This window comes from Lynx canadensis, chromosome D1 (assembly GCF_007474595.2).
Source record: "Lynx canadensis isolate LIC74 chromosome D1, mLynCan4.pri.v2, whole genome shotgun sequence".
NCBI lineage: Eukaryota > Metazoa > Chordata > Mammalia > Carnivora > Felidae > Lynx > Lynx canadensis.
The window spans coordinates 8,527,658-8,552,111 of NC_044312.2; the positions used below are offsets into that span (position 1 = coordinate 8,527,658).

The 24,454-nt window shown below is 42.6% G+C and overlaps 1 long non-coding RNA gene, 1 other non-coding gene and 1 pseudogene across 2 annotated transcripts; 1 reads left to right on the forward strand and 2 right to left on the reverse strand.

Moving 5' to 3' along the window:
• The first annotated feature begins 819 nt into the window (after window positions 1-819).
• On the forward strand, window positions 820-953 carry LOC115526645. The gene has a single exon (XR_003972694.1). It is a non-coding gene; the product is annotated as a small nucleolar RNA SNORA52 (small nucleolar RNA).
• A 3,090-nt stretch (window positions 954-4,043) lies between these two features.
• LOC116738334 lies at window positions 4,044-23,629 on the reverse strand. Its single transcript, XR_004344154.1, has 3 exons — window positions 23,214-23,629; window positions 4,656-4,863; window positions 4,044-4,557 (listed from the first exon to the last, which is right to left on the reverse strand). It is a non-coding gene; the product is annotated as an uncharacterized LOC116738334 (long non-coding RNA).
• On the reverse strand, window positions 14,685-15,252 carry LOC115524472 (annotated as a pseudogene).
• Window positions 23,630-24,454: the final 825 nt, after the last annotated feature.

Consider the following 24,454-nt stretch of genomic DNA (forward strand, 5'->3'; position numbering starts at 1 on the left):
TTGGATTCTGTGTCTCCCTCTCTCTCTGCCACCACCCCTCCCCACCCCCCCACCCCCCCCCCACAACCCAGAGCAGGCTCATGCTCTGCCTCTGTCTAAAAAATAAGTAAAACATTAAAAAAAATTTTTTTAAATGACAAAGTTCTTGTGCAGGCTTATTTACTTTGTGACTTGGCCACTTATTTCCTGAAATACATCTGTGAGGTTTAATTTTATGTGTCAGTTTGACTGGTTTAAGGGATACCTAGATAACAGGTTAAAAAAAATTTGGGGGGGTATGTCTGGGAAGGTGTTTCTGGAAGAGGTTAACATTCGATTGAAGAGACTGAGTGAAGAGATCTGCCTTCACCAATGCGGGTAGGTATCAAACAACGTGTCAGGGGACCAAATGGAACAAGAAGGGGGAAGGAAGGGCTAATTCTCTCTTTTTGAGCAGGGACCTCCATCTTCTCCCATTCTTGCACTTCCGAGCTCCTGGTTCCCAGGTCTTCAACTCCAGGACTTGCACCAACAGCCCCTTTGCTCGCAGGCCTTTGACCTTGGACTGGGAGTGACATCACCGACCCTTCAGACTTTGACTAAATTATACCATTGGCTTTCCTGGTTGTCCAGCTGGTGGACAGCAGCTCCTGGGACTTCCTGGCCTCCGTAACCACATGAGCCACTTCCTATGATAAATCTCCTCTTACGTGTTTATCTGTGGGTTCTGTTTTGTCTGTAGAATGCTGCTGGTACAACAGCCATTACTGAAACAGTTCAAAAGCAACTTCCACTGTCAATTGCTTTTACCCGATATGAGACGTAAGAAGCTAGTCATTGCGGTCCACCCTAACCCCTGCCAGTCAGCCTGTGGCCTGCCAGGTTTCGCTTGTGGACCAGAGTTCTTTAGAAGCCTTACCCAGAGGGGCGAGCAAGGCTTCAGTGGCTTTTTGCCAGGCTGCTTCTAGGCGCTCCAGGAAAAGAAAAGAAAAAGCAGTGAGAAAAGTAAGTTAGCAATTGAATGTATGAATGCTTTTTTACTGAAGAAGTTAAGATATAAATGCAAGGCTTACAGAAAAGTTGGAGAGACTTTCAGAGTCAGAGCCGGCTTTATTGAGAAATATCTAGCGATTATCGTTAACTATGTGTGAAGAAAGGGGCAAACCGTAGGCCCTGTGCAAATCTACTTGGGTCCCTGATCTAGTCCAATTATTAATTTCGGGAACACTTTTCAAGTCACTGGGCTGTGCCTCTGTTCGTCTCCTCAAAATTCTTTCTTTGGGCATTGCAACCTGATTCGGAAAGAGGGTAACAAGGGCGGCCCTGAGGCATGGAGGTGGTGACCATGCGGTGTTCTGACTCTCGGCTTTATGTTAGATATGGTGGCTTCTGGGACACATGTGCAGGATGTTCTGATAAGTTCTTCAGGGGGAAAAAAAAAAAAAAAGAATGACCCTCCCAACTAGTGAAGGACCTTTTGGTTCAAAAGTATGGTGTAAACTACTTTGGAATTTTAAAGGTGTTTTTTCTCTTTTTCCTGTGGAAATGACTTAAAGGGCGGTTCATTTCTGAGGCTAGTCTGCAGAAGTTTATTCAAACGTAACACACGACACAGGGATTCTCCGCAACCGACTGAGGTTTGTAATCGTGTTTCCATTGGAATACATACAGGGGTTTCAACCTGAGATGGCAAAAACCTGTATCTTCTTTGACTGATTGAAAGTCATTCATTCATTAATCTGTCAATCACTAAACCAATTTTTATTGAGCATTGATTATGTTGCAGGTTCAGTGCCGAGTGCTGAGAATACAAGATGAGCAAGAAAGTCTACTGAGAAGTGCGACGTCACAAACAAAAATTACAAAATCGTTTGAAAAGTGCTCTAAGCCCTTTCTCCTAAGCTCCAGACTCAATCTTTCGTCTCCTGTTGAGCATCTCCACGTGGTGCCCAGGGACACCTCAGACTTCACATGCCCAGGACTGCACCCATCCATCATCTTCTCTACCTTCTCTACTAAACCTCTTCCTCCCTCTGCTTTCTCCCTCCCTTCCTTTGTATGTGTCCCATTGCAATTTGTAAAACTGTCTCCTAGCCAGTCATCCATCCTAGAAGCTGGAGAGTAATTCTGAACCCATTCAGCCCCCACTTTCCATCAGTCACCAAGTCCTGCTGATCTCTTCAAGAGTCCTACGTCCCACCTTCTCCTCCCTAACTCGGCTACTGTCCTCACCTGGAAGGCTGGTAAACTTCCCAAATGAAATCCCAGGCCAGCATTCCGACCCTCTCAAACATATCCTTCACAGAGCGAGATTTCCTGGGTTTTCTAACTGGAGGGCTTAGCACAGAGTGGGACCCGCAGTAAATACTGTTGTGATTAACCCTGTGTGTTCATGGAGATGAGAGGCATTGACAGGCCAGTTTTCTGAGCGGAGAGTGTTTTGTTTGTTTTATGCTCCTCTGGAAGGTCAGTATTCCGTTATCTCAAAGGTGACCGGGTCACTGGACATCTGGCTCACATAATCTAAATTTGTAAGAGATGATACAATGTACTGGTAAAAACACTGACATCTGGATCCTGTCATGCCGTATGTAATGCATCTAAAATGACACCTGATGCTATCTTTTTTCTTCCTTTCCCTTCATTTCATTCATACAGAACGCCAATTTTCTACTCGAACAGTTAGGATTAAGTTTAGCAGAAAATGACAGAAAACCCCAAATAACAGTCCTTTAAAAAGATAGAAATGTGCTTTTCTCTCAAAATGATGACCAGAGAGGCAGTCTGGAGCTGGAGTGGCGCCCTGCCCACTCACCAAGGACCCCAGCTCCCGCTGTCACCACGCTCGGCCGCCTTCACCATACGGCTTCTGCCTCATGGCAAAAGGGCTGCCCCAGCTCCAGCCATTGTGTTCGCATTAAAGCCAGGAAAGGGGGTAAAGGAAAAGGGAAGGGCATCTCCATTCCCTCAACAGGGAAGCCTCAGCAAGGGAGACGGTAGGCAGATGGCGCAGCAAGCAGGGCGTCACCATCATTAGCATCTGCACGAAGTCAGGTACACGTAGAGTCAGTACCGCAGAGGCTGGGCCCAGACGAGAGGCCAAAGTCTGAGACGAGGCCGAGAGATCTCAAGTGTCACCTCAGAGATGTCTGGCACAACCTAGCAGTCTCTGCCACACCACACCAAATGTGGATTACCCCCTCACCGACAAAGCCAGGGCGCCCCTGGGTACTCAAGGCCCAATACCCAGATGCTTGCACAACCCGGCTAGTAGCAACAACAGCAGTTAGCAACCAGCTGCACTAGGCCCGGTGACCCGCTAAGAGCTTTGCAGGTACTATTTCATTGAATTCTCACAACGAACGTGACTGGAAGGTACTATTTCCTTCTTGCTTGCTTTCTTTTTCTTTTCTTTCTTCCTTCCTTTCCTCTTTCTTTCTTTCTTTTTCTTTTTTTTCTTTTCTTTTCTTCCTTCCTTCCTTTCCTCTTTCTCTCTTTTCTTCCTTCCTTTCCTCTTCCTTTCTTTCTCTCTCTTCCTTCCTTCCTTTCCTCTTCCTTTCTTTCTCTCTCTCCCTTCCTTTCCTCTCTTTCTTTCTGTCTCTTTCTTTCTTTTCTTCCTTCCTTCCTTCCTTTCCTCTTCCTTTCTCTCTCTCTCTTCCTTCCTTCCTTTCCTTTCTCTTTTCTTCCTTCCTTTCCTCTTCCTTTCTTTCTCTCTCTTCCTTCCTTCCTTTCCTTTCTCTTTCTTTTCTTCCTTCCTTTCCTCTTCCTTTCTCTTTCTTCCTTCCTTTCCTCTTCCTTTCTCTCTTCCTTCCTTCCCTCTTTTTATCTTTCTCTCTCTCTCCCTTCCTTCCTTCCTTCCTTCCTTTCCTCTTCCTTTTTCTTCCTTCCTTCCTGTCCTCTTCCTTTCTCTCTCCCTTCCTTCCTTCCTTCCTTCCTTCCTTCCTTCCTTCCTTCCTTTCCTCTTCCTTTCTCTTTCTTTTCTTCCTTCCTTTCCTTTCTCTCTCTCTCTCTTCTTTCTTTCTTTCTTTCTTTCTTTCTTTCTTTCTTTCTTTCTTTTTCTTGTATTTAATTTATGTGTGAGGAAACAAATGGAAATAGTAACATACCTGGTCATCAGTGAGGTCAGGATCTACACTCGGGAAACCGGGCTTCCATGCCGAATCATGAGAGAGTTGTAAAATCAGCGTGGGGTTACAAGAAGGTATTTTCCAGGAAAGGAAACTTCATGATCTTAAAGAACATGTCAGTATCTGATGGAAAAACCTACTGATTTTTTTCTTCTCCACCACAGAGCACACCCATCATTCCTACCCAGAAACTAGCAGCACCGTAAGTGGCCAGGTTCTCCGGCTAGTGCAGATGCCTGGGTTCGTGTCTCCTTGCCAGGCTGGCCCCTTTATTCATCCTTTTCTCCCAGAGGGTCCAAGTGTGACCCTAGCTTTCTTCTACCATCGCCCCACATTCTCCAGCTGAGTTTTTGTCTCTCTCGGACGCTGAAAAGAGTGTCATGGTGTCCCCCTCCCTTCCTCTTCTCTGTGCCAGAAAATGACTCTGAGTGTTTCTGAGGAATTTTACAGCCTTCAAAAGAAGAAAAGAATATAAGGGGTTGAAATAACATCATAGAGAAATTTCAAACTTAGAAGCAGCCTTAAAAGCTTAATAGTTATACCACTTACTCGTTTTTCTTGGGATGCAAATGTAACTAGGTCAGACTCTCTAAGGTTCCTTCTTTTCTCTGGCCCATCATTTTGGTAAAAACTGGATCCGGACAATCCAGTTCCTCCATCTCTCATTTACTCCCAGGGCTGGAGCCTCCGGGATCGGCTTCCTTTGATGAGGAAGGCATCATCCTTCTTCGCCCTCCAGCCAGTCTCCTCTGTAAGTCTGTATGGGAAAAAATACAGACACTTACAAAGCAGGCTGTCAAAGCCTCAGGTACGATTTATTTAAATGTCAAGGAAAACTCAGACTGCCAGTCTTTACATCCGTCAAGTCATTCTTCACACGAACATGCAAACCAAGGTGTCTTTCCTTTGCTGTTGCTTTACTCTCTGTCTGTTTTCTGGACTGCAAGGTAGCAGCACCTCCTCATTCAGCAACATTTTACGAAGCACCTGCCAAGAACCAGGCACTGTGGAGGGCACGGGGCGTCACATACGTCACATACTTGTCCCTACCCTTTCGAGGCCACTCCTCATCTTCCCAACACGTCTTTATAACAGACTGCATTAGCTAGGGAATATGCACAGTATTTGCTTTCAAATCACAGTTTGGATTGTTTCCCTGAGTAGGCTCCTGTAGACCTTATTCATGGCATGTTTATTCACTTGTTAGCCTCAACTAGTGCCACTTTTTTTTGTCTGCAGTTTAACCATTTTTCTTTCTGAATACCCCCACTGAAAGCTGATCTAGCATTATCCTATGGACGTTGACCCTTGTCTGAATTATCTTGAGGGCCAGGGGTCCTAATGCATCACAGACTGTCAGACCACACATTGGTGCTGGACCATCAGGTACACATCAGTCATGTGGGTGAAGGTCAGAATCATCAGATAAAGACCCAGAAGACTCGCGCACAAAAATGAAAAGGCTCTAGCACTCAACCTGTGTCTGAGTTTTGTCCCTGATATAACACAATTAGAAAACAGGGAATCTAGGGGCAACAGGGTGGCTCAGTCGGTTGGGTGTCCGACTTCGGCTCATGGTCCGTGAGTTCGAGCCCCGTATCCAGCTCTGTGCTGCCAGCTCAGAACCTGGAGCCTGTTTTGGGTTCTGTGTCTCCCTCTCTCTCTGTCCCCTCCCCCTCTCATGCTGTGTCTCTCTCTGTCTCTCAAAAAAAAAAGCAAAAAATAAATTTTAAGTTAAAAAAAAAAGCAGGGAATCTATTTTTTAGACTTACCTAAAAATATCTAAAAATAGATTCATCTAAAAATCTATTTAAAACAGAGATCTAAACAGGTGTAGATCCTAGAATGCCTCTTCACAGTTTTAACTAGTATAGTCTATAAAATTATACTTGGTATTTGTAGCTAAGTAATTGTCACTTCTTACCAGGTGATAATTTCTACTGGAGACCTATAATTAAGTGAAAAAGAAATAAGCCAGACACATTATGTGAAAAAGAAAGAAGAATTTGTCACTTCACAAGCTGTGCCTTAAACATCTTACCAAATTTTTACATGTTCGTGTATCAGAATCAGAGACTATAGTAGGTAATTTGTCTATTAGCAAAAGAAAAATTGTGAGATTGACAAAGAATTGTAATGCACTCTTAACGAATGTTAATGATACTACTCTCATAAAAGGGATGCGTTGGTTTTTACTTTTTTGAAAAGCTGATTCATATCTTTTAAGTAGGATGTCATATCAAAATGATGGTTTCCTTCAAGGAATTTCCTTGTTTCCTTAAATAGTGAGGGGGGGAAATGGTGTTAAAATTTAAAAGCTCTCTAGGCTTCAATACTTTGAAGAATATGGTAAGATAAGCTAGTAACCATTTACTTTTATGTATTTCCAATGAGATGTAAGTTGGTTCAGTATTGCTGAAAAAAAGTCTGACACCATATCAGGAGTCCTCATTGTATTCATATTCTTTGATCATTAATCTATGTCTAAGAGTTTACACTAAAAAATAAGGAAATGGTTTAATACACACACATACAAATACGTTTAACACAGCATTATACATATTAGTGCAAGCTTGAGGACAACCTAAATGTCCCAAACAAGAAAAGTTAGGGGTGTGGCTCAGTCAGTTGAGTATCTGACTCTTGATTTTGGCTCAGGTCATGGTCTCAGGATTGTGAAATCAGTACCCACATGGGGCTCCAAGCTAAATATGGAGCCTGTTTAAGATTCTCTCTCTCTCTCTCTCTCTCTGCCTCTCCCCTGCTAATTTTCTCTGTCTCTCTCTCTCTCTCCAAAAAAAAAAAAAAAAAAAAAAAGTTAAAAAAAAGAGAAATTAAATTATGGCCTATCCATTACAATGTAATGTTTAGTATACAACAGAAAAATTGCATTTTTGAAATGACATGTAAAATATAATTACATGTAAAAGTGCTGAAATTTAACATGCTACATGTTAAAATCAAGATATAAAACATTACATGCAATGTAATCCCAGTTAAAAATTATTATGTTTCTACATGCATGAGAAGGTCTGGAAACAAAAATAGTGGCTGTTATTCCTAAGCAGTAAAAAATACACTTAAAATTTTGAAAATATTGTCCACCTTCTCTCAAGTAACTTTTAATGACAAGATATTATTAAATCACATTTAGACACCTTAAATATAATCTTTACTTAACAATATAACTTTTGTACTTTTTTTTAAAAGTAGACTCCACATCCAGCACGGAGCCCAACACAGGGTTTGAACTCACAACCCTGAGATCAAGACCTGAGCTGAGATCAAGAGTCAGATACTTATTTGATTTTGGCTCAGGTCACGAGCTCACGATTACGGGATCAAGCCACGCATCCGGCTCTGTGCTGAACGTGGAGCCTGCTTAGGATTCTCTCTTTCCCTCTTTCTCTCTGGCCTGCCCCTGCTCGTGCTCACACGTGCTCACTCTCTCGCTCAAAAACAACAAAAAAGAGTCGGGCCCTTAACCAACTGAGCCACCCAGGTGCCCCTCTATCATTTAAATACTGTAAGCATAAAATTTTCAAAGGTTGGGTGAAACAGAAGCAAACTTGGATTGCTAACATTACATAACTCATGAACAAAGTGGGAGGAATGAAAAGAACAGTGCTCAACAAAGCATTATTATTTTTTGCTTTATTGAGCTGTAATATCCATATAATAAATTGCATATATTTAAGGTATAAAACATTTTGACATATTTATACTCTCATGAAACCATCACCACGATGTGGATACTGAATGTTAATACCATTCTAAAATGTTTCCTTGTACATTTTCATAATCTATTTCTCACTTCCCCCAACCGAAGTTCAGGCAACCACTGCATTAGATTCTTGTTGCTACAGATTAGTTTGCATTTCCCAGAATTTTATATAAATGAACTCATTCACCTTGTACTTTTTGGCCATGCTTTTTTCAGCTTAGAATAATTACTCTGAGGTTCATTCATGCTGTTACATGTATGAATAGTTTCGCTTTCACCATGGAATAGTGTTTCCTATATCATAATATGCTTATCCATTTGAGCATTCATAGACATTTGAGTTGTTTCCAGTTTTTGGCTGTTATAGACAAAGCATCCATGAGCATTTATGTATAAATCTTTGTGTAGAATGTACTTTTGTTTCTCTTGAGTAAATGTCCAGGTGTGGAATGGCTGGGTCAAATTATAGGTATGTGTACAACTTACCAAGAAACTGCCAAACAGGTTTTCACGGTGGCTGCACCTGTTCACATTTCCACCAGCAGTGTATGAGAATTCCAGTTTTTTCCTACTCTCACCAACACTTGATATTGTCAGCCTTTTTAATTGTTGACAATCTAGTAGTTGTGTAGTGATATCTCATTATGATTTTAATTTGTAATTTGTATTTCTTTAGTGGCTCATGATGACCTTTTCATGTGTTGTCATCCATGTATCCTCTTTGCTAAAGTGTCTGTTCAATTATTTTGTCCATTTTAAATAAAGGTCACCTTCTGATTGGTTTATAAGAGATATTTTTATATTCCAGATAAAGTCTTTTGTATGATAAAGGTTTTGCAAAGATTTTCTCCAAGTGTGTGGCTTGCTTTTTCATTTTCATGCCAGTCTTTAAAAAAAATTTTTTTTTAATATTTATTTTTGAGAGACAGAGAGAGACAGAGACAGAATGTGAGCAGGGGAGGGGCAGAGAGAGGAAGACACAGAATCCGAAGCAGCCTCCAGGTTCCGAGCTGTCAGCACAAAGCCCAATGCGGGGCTCGAACTCACGAACCACAAAATCATGACCTGAGCTGGAGTTGGATGCTTAACTGACTGAGCCACCCAGCTGCCCCCATGGTAGTCTTTTAAAGAGCAAAATTTTTTATCTTGATGAAGTACAATTTACTATTTTTTTTCCTTTTCACTTAGTGTTTTTTGTGTCATATTTAAGAACACTTTAACAAACCAAATGTCACTAAGGTTTTCCCCTATGATTTCTTCTAGCTTTAATTTTTTTTTTTTTATTTTTTTTTTTCCTTCAACGTTTATTTATTTTTGGGACAGAGAGAGACAGAGCGTGAACGGGGGAGGGGCAGAGAGAGAGGGAGACACAGAATCGGAAACAGGCTTCAGGCTCTGAGCCATCAGCCCAGAGCCTGACGCAGGGCTCGAACTCACGGACCGCGAGATGGTGACCTGGCTGAAGTCGGACGCTTAACCGACTGCGCCACCCAGGCGCCCCATCTTCTAGCTTTAATTTTATATTTAGGCCTATACCATAATAGATTTCAAGTTAATTTTTGCATATGATGTGAAGTAGATTTTGAGGTTCATTTTTGAAGGGTATAGTTATCCAAATTTTCTAGTAGTATTTATTAAAAAGATTTTCCTTTCCTCATTGAATTGCCTTAGTACCTTTGTAGAAAACCAACTGAATTTATTTCTAGAAACTCTTCCTAAATGTCTATTTTATGCCAATTCTGCACAACTTTGATTACTGCAGATTTATCATTTTTTTAATGTTTGAGAGAGAGACTGTGGGTGGAAGAGGGGCAGAGAAAGAAGGGGAGAGAGAGAATCCCAAGAAGGCTCTGTGCTATCAGCACGGAGACCAACTCGGGGCTTGATCTCACAAGCCGTGAGATCACGACCTAAGTCAAAATCAAGAGTCAGATGCCTAACTGAATGAGACACCCAGGTGCCCCTAGTAATTATGAAATCAAATGGTGTGTATCTATTAACTTTATTTCTTGTTTTGAGTATTTGAGGTACTTTGCATTTTCATATAAATTTTAGAATCAGTTTATGAAAAGCTACAGAAGACAAAAATTAGTGGTTTTGATTGGGATTTCACTGAATTTAAAGATTAACTTGGGAAGAATTGATATTTTAACAATACTGATTCTTCTAATTTATGAAAACATTTTATGTCTCCATTAATTTAAGTCTTCTCTAATTTCTCTAAGCAATGTTTTATAGTTTTTGATGTATAGGTCTTAAACATGTTTGGACAGCTTTATCCCTAAATATTTAATATTTCTGCTGCTATTATAAATGGCATTGATTTTTAAATTTCAAGTTGAGATTGTTCTTCACTAGTATATAGAAATATGCTTGATTTTTATATATTAATCTTGTATCCTGTAACATTGGTACATTCAATTATTAATTTTAGTACATTTTTTGTAATTCCATCAGATTTTATATAGGTGATCATGTTGCCTGTAAATAAAAATAGCTTTATTCCTTTCTGATATGTGTCTTTTATTTCTTTTTCCTACTTTATTGCATAGCCTAAGATCTCCAGTACAGTCTTTTTATGTTTTTTCCCTTTTTATTTAATTATTTATATTTTTAGAGCGAGTGAGCCTGTGAGCATGTGCAAGTGGAGGAGGGGCAAAAAAAGAGAGGGATAGAGAGTCTCCAGCAGGCTCCACACCCCATGTGGAGCCCAATGTAGGGGCTCCACACAGGGGTCAATCTCATGACTCTGAGGTCATGACCTGAGCCGATCTCAAGAGTCAGACGCTTAACTTACTGGGCCACCCAGGCGCCCCTCTGGTATAATCTTAAGTAGTGAGAACAGATATCCTTGCCTCATTCCCAATGGTAGGGAAAAGGCATTCAGTCTTCGCTATTAAGTATGATATTAGCTATTGGTTGTCCTTTATGAGATTAAGGGAATTCCTTTCTATTTGTATTTTGCCGAGAGTTTTGTAATGGATGTTGAATTTTTAAATATTTTGAGCATTATTGAAGGTTTGAGCAATTACTTTAATTTAACCTTAATTTCTGCACCAAATACATACGAGTAAGTCATCTTTGAGTTTTTTTCTGTAAAATTTTCAAAGGCTTTATAGTATCTCCAACTAATAAAAATGATGAATTTTCTCACTCATATTAAACGATAAATTCTCAGCTTCTTTATGGCAGCTTCAATAATAAACAGAACCTTGAGTGATTTGAGATTGAGGACTATTTTCTCCCCACAAGAAATAATTAAAATTTTAGTTTTGGTATATTGTGACAACAAGGGAAGTTAATTAGGCAGCAATGACTGCAATGTGCTGATAAATACAGACATTTGGTTTCAAAGACCTATGTGTGTGACCGCAAGTATGTATTGTAGGTGAGGTTTGGGTGGCAGTGCTGTGTCTGTTCTGCGCTCCTCTTTGAATAAGTGGAAGCCAACCTGCCATATAGACATTGTGGCTCTCTTTATTTATTGTAATGGGGCATCACAAAGCACAGATTTTAAGGGATGTGGACTAAGGTAAAGTTGGCCTTGATGTAGACTAATGAAATCAAAAGAACCATTGAAAATAAAATTCCCCAAACACCCAGAATCAAAAAGCTGATACCAAAGACCCATTGTTTCTTATCATAGGTGCATAATGTACCATTTTCTGAAAATACACAAAGATAGTATCATAACTTCCAGGCAGATTGTCAGGAAATCCTTTTTAAAAAAAAGAAAGAAAGAAAACAGCCACACCTAATTTACTATTATTTGAAAAAAACCCCATTGGTTTGTGTGATAAAGACTAAAATAGACTGATTATACACCTGGCCAGTGGCCAAGCCCTTCTTCTGTGAACTCTGAGATAATGGACCTTCATTGTTCAGTTTGTTATCATTGCCAATTCCTGCCAGACTGGTCCTCAGCAGTTACGTGGGCTTCTGCCATTTATCAAGCCTGACCCTTAAAAATCTCTCTCTACTTGTCCAAAACAACAATTCATTTGTTTAGTAAACATACATTTGACAAAATTTGCAAGGTTCACAAGTAATTGGTTAAGTTTCCACTCTTTGTAAATAGAGGGAAATGTCACAATTTTCCCTAAGGCAGCAATATAGCTGTGTAAAACCATATTGCCTCAGGGAAAGCAGTAAAATCAGCTACACTGATCTTTGGTAGAGACATCTCCCTTCTTTAATTTGACAATGAATCATTTTAGATCTCACTAAAATACACATTTTCTATTATTTAAAGGAAGTCATATTTGGTAAAACATCAGATAACAAACTCCAGCATGCAGAATTAGTGATAGTGTTACAAAATTATATAGCTTTAAAGCAAAAAGGGATCTGAATCACTCAGGGATCTGAGAAGTTCTTGTAGAAATCTTATGCCAGCTTTGGTCTCCTAGAGATGAAGATTTCATTGTGTCCTTTGGTCTTTGTACCATTTAACTTCTATACTACCAGGGTCAGAAAGTTCTTTTGTCGAGATTTCTTTTTGCATTTTAATCACAAAATCCTCCAGTCTGCTCTTTTTAGGAACAAGATCTTTTTTCTCAGTTAGACTCTAAACCTGCTCCTCGGAGATGGTCCTATATATACTTATAAGCGTGCTCCCTTCTGATGTGGGTGTGTAAGTCTATGTTACAAAACAGACTGTAAGGGAGAAAGATAGGAAGACAAATAAAAACAGAAGGAAAAAGTCTACATTCAGTTCCTAAATTCACCTTGGAAAATTCTGAAAAGTGAGCCCAGAAATAAAAATTAAAGAAGAGAAAGACAGGAAGTAGGAATGTAAATACTGACATATTAGTCACAGAAAATTATGATGGATTTTTGTTAGTGTCCTACTTGACTTGCTTACATTCTGCAGAAGAGATTAAGGAAAGGCAACATATAACATCTTAACACAAAGGAAGAAAAAGTATCTTTCTTAAAGGTAGGAATCTACTTCTAAAATGTCCCTCAACCTCTGGCAATTTGAGAGTTGAGCGAACAGCCAGCCGTGTGTCCCGTCAGTGAGACTGGCTGAGCTGGTGGGCAAGCTGAGTTATGGGAACTTTCTCTGGCTTCCTCAAAGCTCTTACACATCCCAGAAGTTCACAACAATATTTGTCCACGAGTTCCATGGATCATCTGTGGGGTTGAGTCCCAGTGTTTTCCTCAAGGCTGTGATCTCCAAGACCCCACTCCCTGGGAAGGAGAAGGAAGAAACGACAGGGCAGGATCCAGGATTGGGAGTGGGTTTGCTTCCGTGGCCATGTTAACAGCCTGAGCAATTGTGGGCACTGCTTATGAACTCGGCCACGGCCCCACCCCCAGTGGGTCACGTACCTCCTTGTGCTTCCAGATAACCTGTGGCTTAATATGAGGCACTAATCTAATTGTAGTGATCATTTCACAATATATACAGATCTCAAATGATCATTTCACAATATATACAGATCTCAAATGATCTCAAATGAACATAACACCAATGTTACATGTCAACTGTATGTCAATAAAGCTGGAAAAAACTAAATAAAGGCACTGAAGACTATTTATTTCAGGGGCCGTTCTAAGATATGACGGCAGGATTTCCTGCCAGAGAAGACAGATGCTTTTCTTTAGAATAATAAACATTCCACAATTCCATAGAGGCAATTCTTTGTTTGTTTCTCCAGCCGGACGATGGGAAGTCACAGGCCTCACGCCCAAGGCCGCTGCGTGAGCACAAACTTCCAGAGAAAGCACAAAGGAAAGGTAGAAATCCCTAGGAAGAAAGGTAGGAGTGTGCCCTGCGGTCCAGAACCCCTCCCCACCGTTTCTCTCGGCCACCAACGATTCCCTGGCTCTAAGGCCATCGCCACCCTGCGTGCTTCTGCAGCATTTCCATTATTTACCCTGATTTAGGTGTGGGAAATCACTTTCCCCCTTGGTTCAGCTGGGACCTGATTGGAATTAAAAATCCAAACAAAACACTGAAGGGGAAGCAAGCAAATATAAGAGCAGAGAAATGGATAGGTTTACATAGATTTTTTTTTTTTTTTTTTTTTTTTTTTTTTTTTTTTTTTTTAATCCTAATCTCACCGAGGTCCAGGCTGCTTAGCTTGGCTCTGTTTGTAGAGTTTGCCAAGCTCCGGTGCTGTTTCTTGGCCTCCACGCCGTCTGGCCTGATGGCGTTCGAGGCTGGATGGAGCTCCTCAGATTTCTGGTGCAGTGATACTTTGGAACAAACGATCTCTGGTGGAATCTCAGGAAGGATTTTTGGTTCCTTTCTGGCACTTGCTTCTGTGCCTATTTTCTGGGATCAGCCCTGGGATTGTCAGCTGCAGCTTGGGGCTCAACTGCTTTTCTTCTCATGCCACCCCCTCGCCTCAATTCCCCCCAACCCCAACTTTGTCTGCCCAGCTTTGCCTCTCTTTCTAAGTAGGAAAATCATTTGCCTCGCTGACCTGAAAGGATCCTGCTCCATTTATGTTCAGCATCGCCATTCTGGTTAGTCTCCATGACTCTGGCCCTTGGAAATCCTGCTTTGCTCTAATCCCTTCTTTTCTGCCTCATTGGTCTGTCTCAAGTGGGTTGTTAGGGCTGGGTTTACCCTTTGGGGGAAATACAGCACAGTTTCTAAATTATAGTCTCCATCAACATCTGTAGGGTGATCCCTACATATCAACACGACCAGGTTGGGTGGCTGTTCTGTTCACACCTTCTATGTCTTCACCAATTTTCTGTCTAGTTGTTCCACTGGTCACTACAAGAGGAGCTCTGAAGTCTCCAACTGCAACTGGCGAACTCCCTCTCCTTTCTGTTCTGTCAGTTTTGACTTCATATTTTTGGGGGCCGATTTTAGATATTCTTTTACAATTTTTTTTAAACCAGAACATTTATTGTGTGACTAATCACTGAAATCCTTCAGATGAACTGGATGCTGCAACAGCTGCCCTCTTGTTCCTTCATGGAATCCAGGTCGGAATCTGTGGTGTGTAATTTTTAGGTGCCTCATTTGACCGGTCCCAGTGGTATTTCTTCCTTTAGCCTTGGCACTCCAGTTATACTTTCTCTTCCGCTTGGCAAGATAGCCACACTTGCCACAGGTTGACTTCTGAAGGTGGTAGGCCTTCAAGCCACAGCGGCGGCTAAACGCATGCGTCTTATTGCGGTGCTTTCCAAACGTTGATGTCCCCTTCGTCATCTTGTTTCCACGGCTCAGACCAAAGAGCTCTGTTTACAATTATTAAATCTTGACCGACTTATCAATCAAAGGTCATGAGAAATAGTTTTCTTAGAGTATATTTTGAACGATATATCCCGCCCAGCTACTATACACTTTGTCTGCGTTATGTATCTCTTCCCATCCTTTTGCTTTCAACCTGTTTTGAGTCTTTGCATCTAGGGGTGCCTGGGTGGCTGAGCGTCCAACTTCAGCTCAGGTCATGATCTCACAGTCCGTGAGTTCGAGCCCTGCGTCGGGCTCTGTGCTGGCAGGTCAGAGCCTGGAGCCTGCTTCGGATTCTGTGTCTCCCTCTCTCTCTGCCCCTCCCCCATTCATGCTCTCTCTCTCTCTCTCTCTCTCTCTCTCTCTCTCTCTCTCTCAAAAATAAATAAGCATTAAAACATAAAATGAGACCAAGTTGTCCACACCCAGACAAGGGGAGAATCTTAGATATATGTTTTTTTTTTCCTCAAGGGTTTCTCTTTGTCCAGGTAATAGACATTTTTCTATTTTATCCTACTTATGATTATTTGAGCTTCTCAGATCTGCAGATTTAAGTTTCCCATCAAATTTGAGAAGTTTTTGGCCATTATTTCTTCGAATATGTTTTCCTGCCCCATTTTGTCTCTCGTTTCTTTCTGGGATTCCTATTTCGTGTTTGATGTTTGTCTCACAAGCCTTCGGGGCTCTCTTCACTTACCCTGAATCTTTTTTTCATTCTGCTCTTCAGACTGAATAATTTCCAGTGCTCTATTTGGAGCTCACTGATACCTCCTTCTGCCATCTCCAATCTGTTGTTGAACCCATTTAGTGATTTTTTGGAAAATGTCAGTGTGTTTTTTTTCAACTCTAGAATTGTGTGTGTGTGTGTGTGTGTGTGTGTGTGTGTGTGTGTGTGGTTTCTATTTCTCTTCTGACATCCTTGAGCTGTTGAATTGTCATATTTCCTTTAATTATTTCAACGTATTTGTCATAGTTGCTTTGAGATCTTTTCCTGATAAAGTCGACATCTGGGCTGACTAGAAGTCAGTTTCTATCAAATACTTTTGTCTCTCAAGTATGAGTCACACTTCCCTGTTTCTTTCCACATCTCATAATTTTTTTGTAGAAAACTGGACCTTTTAACTAAATGTTGTAGCAACTATGAATTTTGACGTATTTTTTTGTAGTACTGCGGAATTACCTTCCCCCACACTACGCAGCTGCTGACGTGTCTGCTGAGATTTTTTTAATTGTAATTTTTATTTCCCGCGGCCTGATTTCCTAGGGTTTCCTTTTATGTCTGCATCGCTTAATAGTCAGCCGGTGACCCGGGCAGAGGTTGTTTTCAAACACCCCGAGCCTGCGAGGCCTCCACGCTCCACTGATCCATCCATGTGGCGGGTCAGCAGTACATTCGAAGCTTAGCTGGTTGTCACGTGTCCTTCGGTGTTGCTTTCTACGGAGCTCTGCTGGGTCTCCTCTGTGCATGTGTGGAGAGTGTACTTAGCATGGCGGAGATGAGTTAATGCTTCAGCGTCACCCTCAGATGCAGACAAGTAAAAACCACAGAAGCGCGAGACACTGATACAGTCATGAAGAGGTGTCTTGGAAGAGGAAGAGCTGAAGAAATTACTTGTCAAATATCACGGGAGAGGAAACCATCATGGGGCCATTCACTCAGTCGCTGAGGAGGTAGTTCGTGTGTGTCTCTTAAAATGTTAGGCTTACCTCATTGTATTGTGGCCCGGTGGTCCTATATATATTTTAAGTCCAACTTGTCAATATGGCATAAAATACCCTTTAATATCTAGTGTGGTGTCTTCTCACCAGCCTCCTTCGCCTCTTGGCATCCACTGTTGCACCCCCATGAGGTCCCCACATCTCCTGTAACTTCCTTCCACAGGCGTCGACTTGCCTGACCACCTTGGGCCCACAGAGAATGTTATACATTTTGCGATACCATTTCCAATTTCTGAGGCAAAGTATACTCAACTCTCTTGTGTGTTACAAACACAGGCTAAAGATGAAATTTTGTAAAGCAAAGGGCGGGGGGGGGGGAAGGAGGGGTTTTGGTTAAACATGATAGACTGAACAAAAGAAACGACTTAGGTCTTTTCTCCTGAAAACTCATTAGTCATTTAAGTGCCTATTGGGAGAAGATAAAAAGAAGTGAAATAGTTTCTGCCCTCGAGCTCCAGAAAGATTCAGGCATGCAGTCTTCAGCAACGTTTGAAGGCAGGGGTGTAGGGTTGGGCCAGACACAGAAAGTGGTAGAGAGGAGCAGCTGGTACACTCAACATCTGCTCCCCCAGCCTAGGACCCCTCCCTCACCTCTGCAGAAGGCTGGGGCGGAACTCACCCTCCGGAGAAACCGAACCTCAAAGGGGGAGGCCTCGCCGAATACTGAAAAAGGCATGTTTGGCGGGTATCAAATTCAAGTCTTAATAATAATTAGTGGGCTCTCCCAGAATCCTTAGAGGCAAGCTTATATTATACCCTCTAGACCACAGACTGGAGGATTTCTTTTATGTGAAGCTGACGGCCCTAAGCTAAGGACTTTTACATGCTGATATGTGGAGGAGGCTGCCCAAAGAAAGGGCTGCATCCCTACTCAAGTAATCGATATCTACGCCCATCCATTGATGATCCTGCCCCTGCGTGAAGGGCTGCCGATCAGCTATTTCTTTTCTTTCCTTCCCTACACCCCTCAACCTGAGCTGTAGAAATTATTCTTCACTGGGTAAGTCTTTAAAGTGAAAGAATATTAATTTTAGCGCTGACCAAAGCCTGGGCCCTGGGGCATCGCTCAGCCTCTCTCACCTCCTGAAGGGGTTTGGTGAAGAAACATCACGTACCAACCCTCTGCCTCTGGACAGGCTGCTTCAAACCTTGTTAGCTGAAAAGAGCTCATGCTTCAGGAGACTCTAACAGATGATTTGCCTTTGAGGTATAGATCATTCTCATCAAAATTAGTATCCCAAGTTGCCTTGTTTGTGCTCTAAGAGTTTCCAGTAGGTAATTTACTTACAGTAAACGATCTGCTCCCTCTGCAGACCTGGAATCAGCCGGTGCAAGAAAACTCCTAACGTGAACAGCCTCACGTTCCTCTTAGAAAAGGAACAAAGAGAACATTCTCCTTTTCTATTAATCAGGGAGAAAACAAGCAACAGACAGCAGAGGCTGTAGCGATGACAGTGGAGCCTGGTGACAGGCCAACCTATGGCAGGGCCCCCGGCTGCTGATGAGGGGACAGTGGCAGATGCGGTCTCTATGGAACCGGTGGCAGCTTAGGTGATAGGCAGTGACACGGCATCTTCTCATGGTGAAACCAGCAGCGACAGGGGCTGAGGTGGCCGTGGCCCAAGGACGATGGACCTTGATGGTGTGGGACACGCAGCAGCTATTGGCAAAAGGCTGTGACACAGCTGCTGTGACTGTAAGAACTGGAAAGAGGAGAGGAATTCTTCCCAATGAGCAATGAGATCTATTCTCCTAATTCACAAGGGGGACGCTGCTGCCCGTAGAGCTCAAGGCCACCGTCAGTTTGTGGGGAGAGCTGATTCTTACGGCTGTGAGCTGTGGACTCAGCTCTTCACAAACTTCCAGGTAAATCGTCTGCTTGGCTCAACGGTGTTTCTGGTAAACACTGTCTTATGTGGCCCAGGAACCCAGAAAAGGAGGAGGGTCTGGTGACTGGTTGCAACAGACAGGAGCTGCAGGTCTCTGTGTGAACTGAGTGGCAGTGTGACCCCAGTGGTAAGCCCCAGCCTTTGAGTTCCCTTTCTTGGTGACTGTGGAGGACAGTTCCCCGTCCTGCCCTCTCATGGGTGCACTGGCGTTGCTGTCCGCTCGGGGCCAGGCACAGAGAACCAGGGGGGCTGCTGATGGGGGCGAAGATTCTGTGTGAGCAGGGGCTACAGACTCAGGAGCGGCTGGCCTCTTCCACATTCTCTAACACCGTGACTCTCTTCTGTGTTGCTGACCAATTCCCTAGTGAATGGCCGTGAACCGGGTCTACCCAGACAAGAAAGTTCTTGTTCTTTCAATCACCCAAGGCTCCAAATCTTCAGAACTCATTCCCTGGCTCTTCCCACACACGGTGCCCATCTGTCACACACGAGCGCGCAACCACCATATTCTGGCTCTAGAAAAACTGCTTAACTCCAATCTTAATCCTAATCCTTTTTACATTTTTGTCAGTGTCAGCTGGGCCTTCAGCAAGGCTTACCTAGTTCTGTTCTTGAGAATGAAATTTTTAAAGTTGAAAATACAAATCAAGTTTGTATATTAAGAGGATATACACACACGTTTTTATTTACAATGAAAGTGGAGGCAGGATAGAGCGATGGAACCTTGCATCCGGGGAGGTAAGGGCCAATGTGGTCTGTGCCGTACGTTTTTGACCTAAGATACAATCCGGAGAGGGAGAAAAGCCTGTCAGGAAGTAGTGGAGTCACAGTGAGCCAGGCTGGGGGGCCCTGGGCTGGTCATATTCAGGACCTTCAGAAAAGAAAAGAGCCAGGGTCCAGGCAGCTGATAACCCTGGGTCATTAGTTTAGAGCCACCCCCTCTCCAGACAGCCCCACAGACAAGCCCTGATCTCCTCTCTCAGGAGCAGGTATCACTCTCTTCTCTTGCCTACTCTCCTGCAAACATTGCCACTCCTCTCCCACTGCATGTCAGCCAACACAGTCCCAGAATGAACGTTCAGGACCCAAGAATGAGATGTGATAAGCCTCCTTAGATGCCATATGCCGGCTTGGAGAGGGGGACAGAATAGGCAGAACTGAGCACTGACCTCCTCCTCATTGCCACAATTTTTAGCTTATCCCACATTCGAGAACATTCCCCAACAGGAAATAAAAATGGATATGCAACCAAAGTGTCTTTTCAATCAGAAAAAAAGCATTTTGCCACTGTAAAGGTGGCATATCCCCTCCCAAGGTGAGATGGAAAAGAACCAACTGGAAGTTTCCCCGTGCACTGGGCTGGAGTGGATGGATAGCCCTGTTACTTGTGGAGGTCACAGCTGTGGTTTGGACAGTGTTATGGCACTGCTAATCTTTTGTTCTGAGCTCTGACCTGTTAGGTTTTAGGTCGCTTTTTGTTGTTGTTGTTGTTGTTGTTGTTGTTGTTGTTGTTATGGAGCATGGTTTGTGTCCTCCTTCCCCCATCCATCTACTTCCCGATATGAGGGTGTGGGGAGGTAGGGCCTTCGGGAGGTGATTGGAATTAGATGCGGTCATTGGTGTGGAGCCCTCGTGAGTGGGACTGGCGCCGTTATACAGGTCAGGAGAGATCTTGCCTCCTCTGCCGGGTCGGCCATGAGACGACACGGTGAGAAGGCAGCCGTGGGCAACCCAGAAAGGGGCTCCCTCCAGAGCCATGCCGACGCCCTGATGCTGTCTCCCGAGCTGTGAGAAACGAACGCATACTGTTCCTGTGCCACCCGTGTGTGCTATTCCGTTAGAGCAGCCTGGGCTAGACGGCGTTAGAAGTGGTGATTCGATAAGACTGGTGACTGGGCTCAGGAGGTAAGACTTGGAACACAGGCCTTACGAGACCCACATGCAGGACGTTGGCTTCGTTGACCCAGAACTCCCCAAAGGGAAACAACAAAGAGATAAAATGCATTTAAATCTGGACAGCTTATAGGACCATTAATCCAGGTCATGGGTATTTTATTGATTGATTGATTGATTGATTGATTTATATTTTAAAATGTTTCTTTGTTCATTAACTTTTTAAAGTTTATTTATTTATTTTGAGAGAGAGACAGAGAGAGCGAGCAGGGGAGGGGCAGAGAGAGAGGGCGACAGAATTCCAAGCAGGCTCCGCACTGTCAGCACAGAGACCGCTGCAGGGCTCCAAGTCAGAAACCAAGAGTTCATGACCTGAGTGGAAACCAAGAGTCCGACCCTTAACCTCTGAGCCACCTGGTGCCCCATCCCCCCCTTGTTTTTTTTTTTTTTTTTTTACTGTAGGAACAGCCTTTATTGTTTGCGACGGGAAGTGAAAGAGGAGGGGACACGACAGCTCTGGCTCCAGAGGCGGCTCCTTGGACCCTTTCTCTGTCTTGGGAGAGCTATTTATTTTTGAGAGAGAAAGAGAGAGAGAGAGAGAGAGAGAGAGAGCCAGGAGAGGGGCAGAGAGAGAGAGGGAGACACAGAATCGCAAACAGGCTCTAGGCTCCGAGCTGTCAGCACAGAGCTGGACGCAGGGCTCAAACTCACGAACCATGAGATCATGACCTGAGCCGAAGTGGGATGCTTAACCGACTGAGCTGCCTAGGCACCCCAGGACATGGCTACTTTAAAATGCGTATATACCTTTTCTGCTATATATTACTTTTGAAGTAAGACTGATGACATACGAGACATACAAAAGCAACAGGAAAACAAACAAAAAGGACAAATAAATGCAAGAAAATGTGAATTACATATTTGCAAACTTGTACCATAACAAATAAGGCCTGTAAAGAGCTCTTCATTTTCTATCCCAAATATATTCCAAAGAAGTGAATCTGCCATCTGCCAGAGAATTGAGGAACACAGAGGCTGGAGATGATACTCCTTCGGGCCTCCTTTGGAAGCTCCACTGCATTTTCCCCATATTGCACTTCTTAGTGGCAGTTCAAAAAACAAGTGCTATAAATTTGGAAATAGTGTTGAAATCTCTCAGTGGCTAAATGTCTAACAGTAGATCTCAGGGCTTTTAGGACTTTAAAATATCTCTGTCCTGTTTAACTGACTTTTAGTTTAGTTTAATACACAGGCCGTTAAAAAGATATTACTTAGCTGTATTCTTTGCTGATTGGTTGGTTTTGAGAAAGCATAGGCATGTGCGTGTGCAAGTGGAGGAGGGACAGAGGAAGATGAAGAGAATCCCAAGCAGGTTCCATGCTCAGTGCAGAGCCCCATGTGGGGCCTGATCCCAAGACCCTGGGATCACGACCTAAGCTGAAAGCAGGAGTCAGATACTCAACCGACTGAGCCACCCAGGCACCCCTGATACATAGGTCATTTTAATGGAAACTGGTACCAACATGTAAGTAGGTCACAAATGCAGAGTTACACAATATAGTCAAAATACATGTTTTGAAACATTTCTATACTCGGTGGCAGTAATGATGACATGTGGTCCAAAAGAGTCTTAAAGGAGATTTGACTATAAATGCTTAGACTGTATACACAACTACAAAAAATACAAAAAAGTTCTCCCAAAGAGGAAAAATGGTCAATTGCACAGCAAACCATCTGATGTATGTATACATTGAAAAGGAGAAATTTTGATATCAGTTCCTGTCTCCTATGGCCCTTGACAAACAGTCTCTTGGATGATGTAATGGTTTTCCCTATACAATTTTAGGAAAATATTTCTATTAACTTTGGAAAGAAATATACTATTTTGTACATAGAGCTGCACAAAGAAATGAAGATCTCTGGTAAAAATGAAGGTAAATATAAATTTCTATTTTTCCTTAGCTTAGCTGCTCTAAAAGATAACTGATTATCTAAAACAAAGATCAGTTGTATCAATATGTTTTGTTTTTATAGCATATAGTAGAAAGGACGGATGGGTAGAAGTGGAAATATATTGTTGTAAGGCTCTTAAACAATATACAAAGTACTATAATATTATTTGAAGGTGGACTGTGATGAGTTAAAGATGTATATTTAAATCCTAGGGTAAGCACTAAAATTTTTTGAAAATGAGGTAAAAAATAGTAAGTCTACAGTATATATAAAATGGAACCAAAAAAAAACAAAAAAACAAAAAAACTCAAGCAAAACACTCCAATAATCCAAAAGGAGGCAGAAAGAGATGGAATGAACAAAACAACTATAAAATGATAAATTTTAATCCCATCTCATAACTACATTAAATGCAAACGTCTAAACACACTAGTTAAATCACAAAAAATTGTTTGGATAAATGAAAAGATTCGATAGAAAAACAGTACCCAAGAATATACTGTCACAAAAAACTCACCTTAAATATAAAGACAAAGGTTAAAAAATTAAATCTAGCTCAATCCACTATGTATTAGGGCAGACAAAAATCCAGCACTGGTCAGGTATTACTGCCATCCCTTCTCCACCCACAGTGAGATTGCACAAAAATGTACGAACCTGTAGGTAAACAGGAGGCCTGGCCCTGAGTCTACACAGTTGCCACAGCTACATGTGTTCCTTCTACCACTTACCACATGACGCCATTTTCAGTCCCTCCTCAGGTGTCTCCAAGCATCGGCCAGGTAGACAGACATCCTTTATGATGAACTTCTCTACTAACCAGACTTAGCTACAGAGTAGCCTACCTTTACTCTTGGGACTGTAGCACTTGGTGATGTTGGTAACACCCATCTGAGGTCCTAGCCCTCTAAGGCACTGTGTGGGAGCCACTCAAGGCCCCACTATTTGTGGGGTCTGATAGTTTCCCACCCTTCCCAATCTTGGGACTGTCCTTCTTTCCTCAGGTTAGATCCCTCCCTTCTCTTGAATGATTCAGCCCTATCCTCCAATTAGGCTACATTAAAAAATAAAAACATCTTAGCTCTTCCATGGTGACCAAGAAGCCCTAGACTTTTGCTTACAAAGCTCTGGATTTTCTCTGTAAAGGAGGCTGTGATGTGGTGAGGAAGTACCTGTTTATAGGCTAGACTTACATTCACCCATAAATAACAGTAAGACCACCTACAGCCACTTGAAAGATAAAAGCTTATTTTTCTCTCTTAACAAGAAGTACCGGCTTAGGTTCTCTAGGTCACTGCTGTCAGGGTTGATGTATCTGATTCTCCTGACCTTTCTCGCACAGTTACAAGATGACACTGTGGCTCTAGCCATCAATTCTGCATTCAAGGAAGAAAGAACGGGAGAGAGGCGAATAGGCAACATTGATCTCAACTGTTTTCCTTTTTTTAGGAAAGCAGAATCTTTTCTCAGCACCCCTCTCTCTCCACCAGCACGCTCCCCTTGTGTCCCAGGGCCATCTCTAGATGCAAGGAAAGATGGAGAAGTATCTTGCTTTTCAGGCTGTAGAGTTAAGGGTACAAATGGACAAGAGGGTTGGGAATAGCTTTTTAGTAGCCGTTTAGCATTATCGTCCATCACCCCCCATCTTTCCTCCTGAGTAGGAAACAAGGCCGAGTTATTTCTCAAACACAATGTTCCAGTATTTGTGCCACAGCTGGTTACTACAGAACTGTGAGGTCCAGCACTGCCCATAGGCCCCACGGTACTCCAGTAGGTCTCATAAAGGAAAGAACAGAACATATTGTGCATCAGACACCGGGGGCAAATGGCCAGAAGAGAACAAGGGTTGGAAGAGTTGGGAGTGAAACGGGGCAGAAACACGGAGACACTGAGACAGAGAAGCACACAGAAAGCAACAGCCTGAGGGCCAATGTCTGAGGGAAAGAAATGTCAGATGCCATGTTGTGGCTGG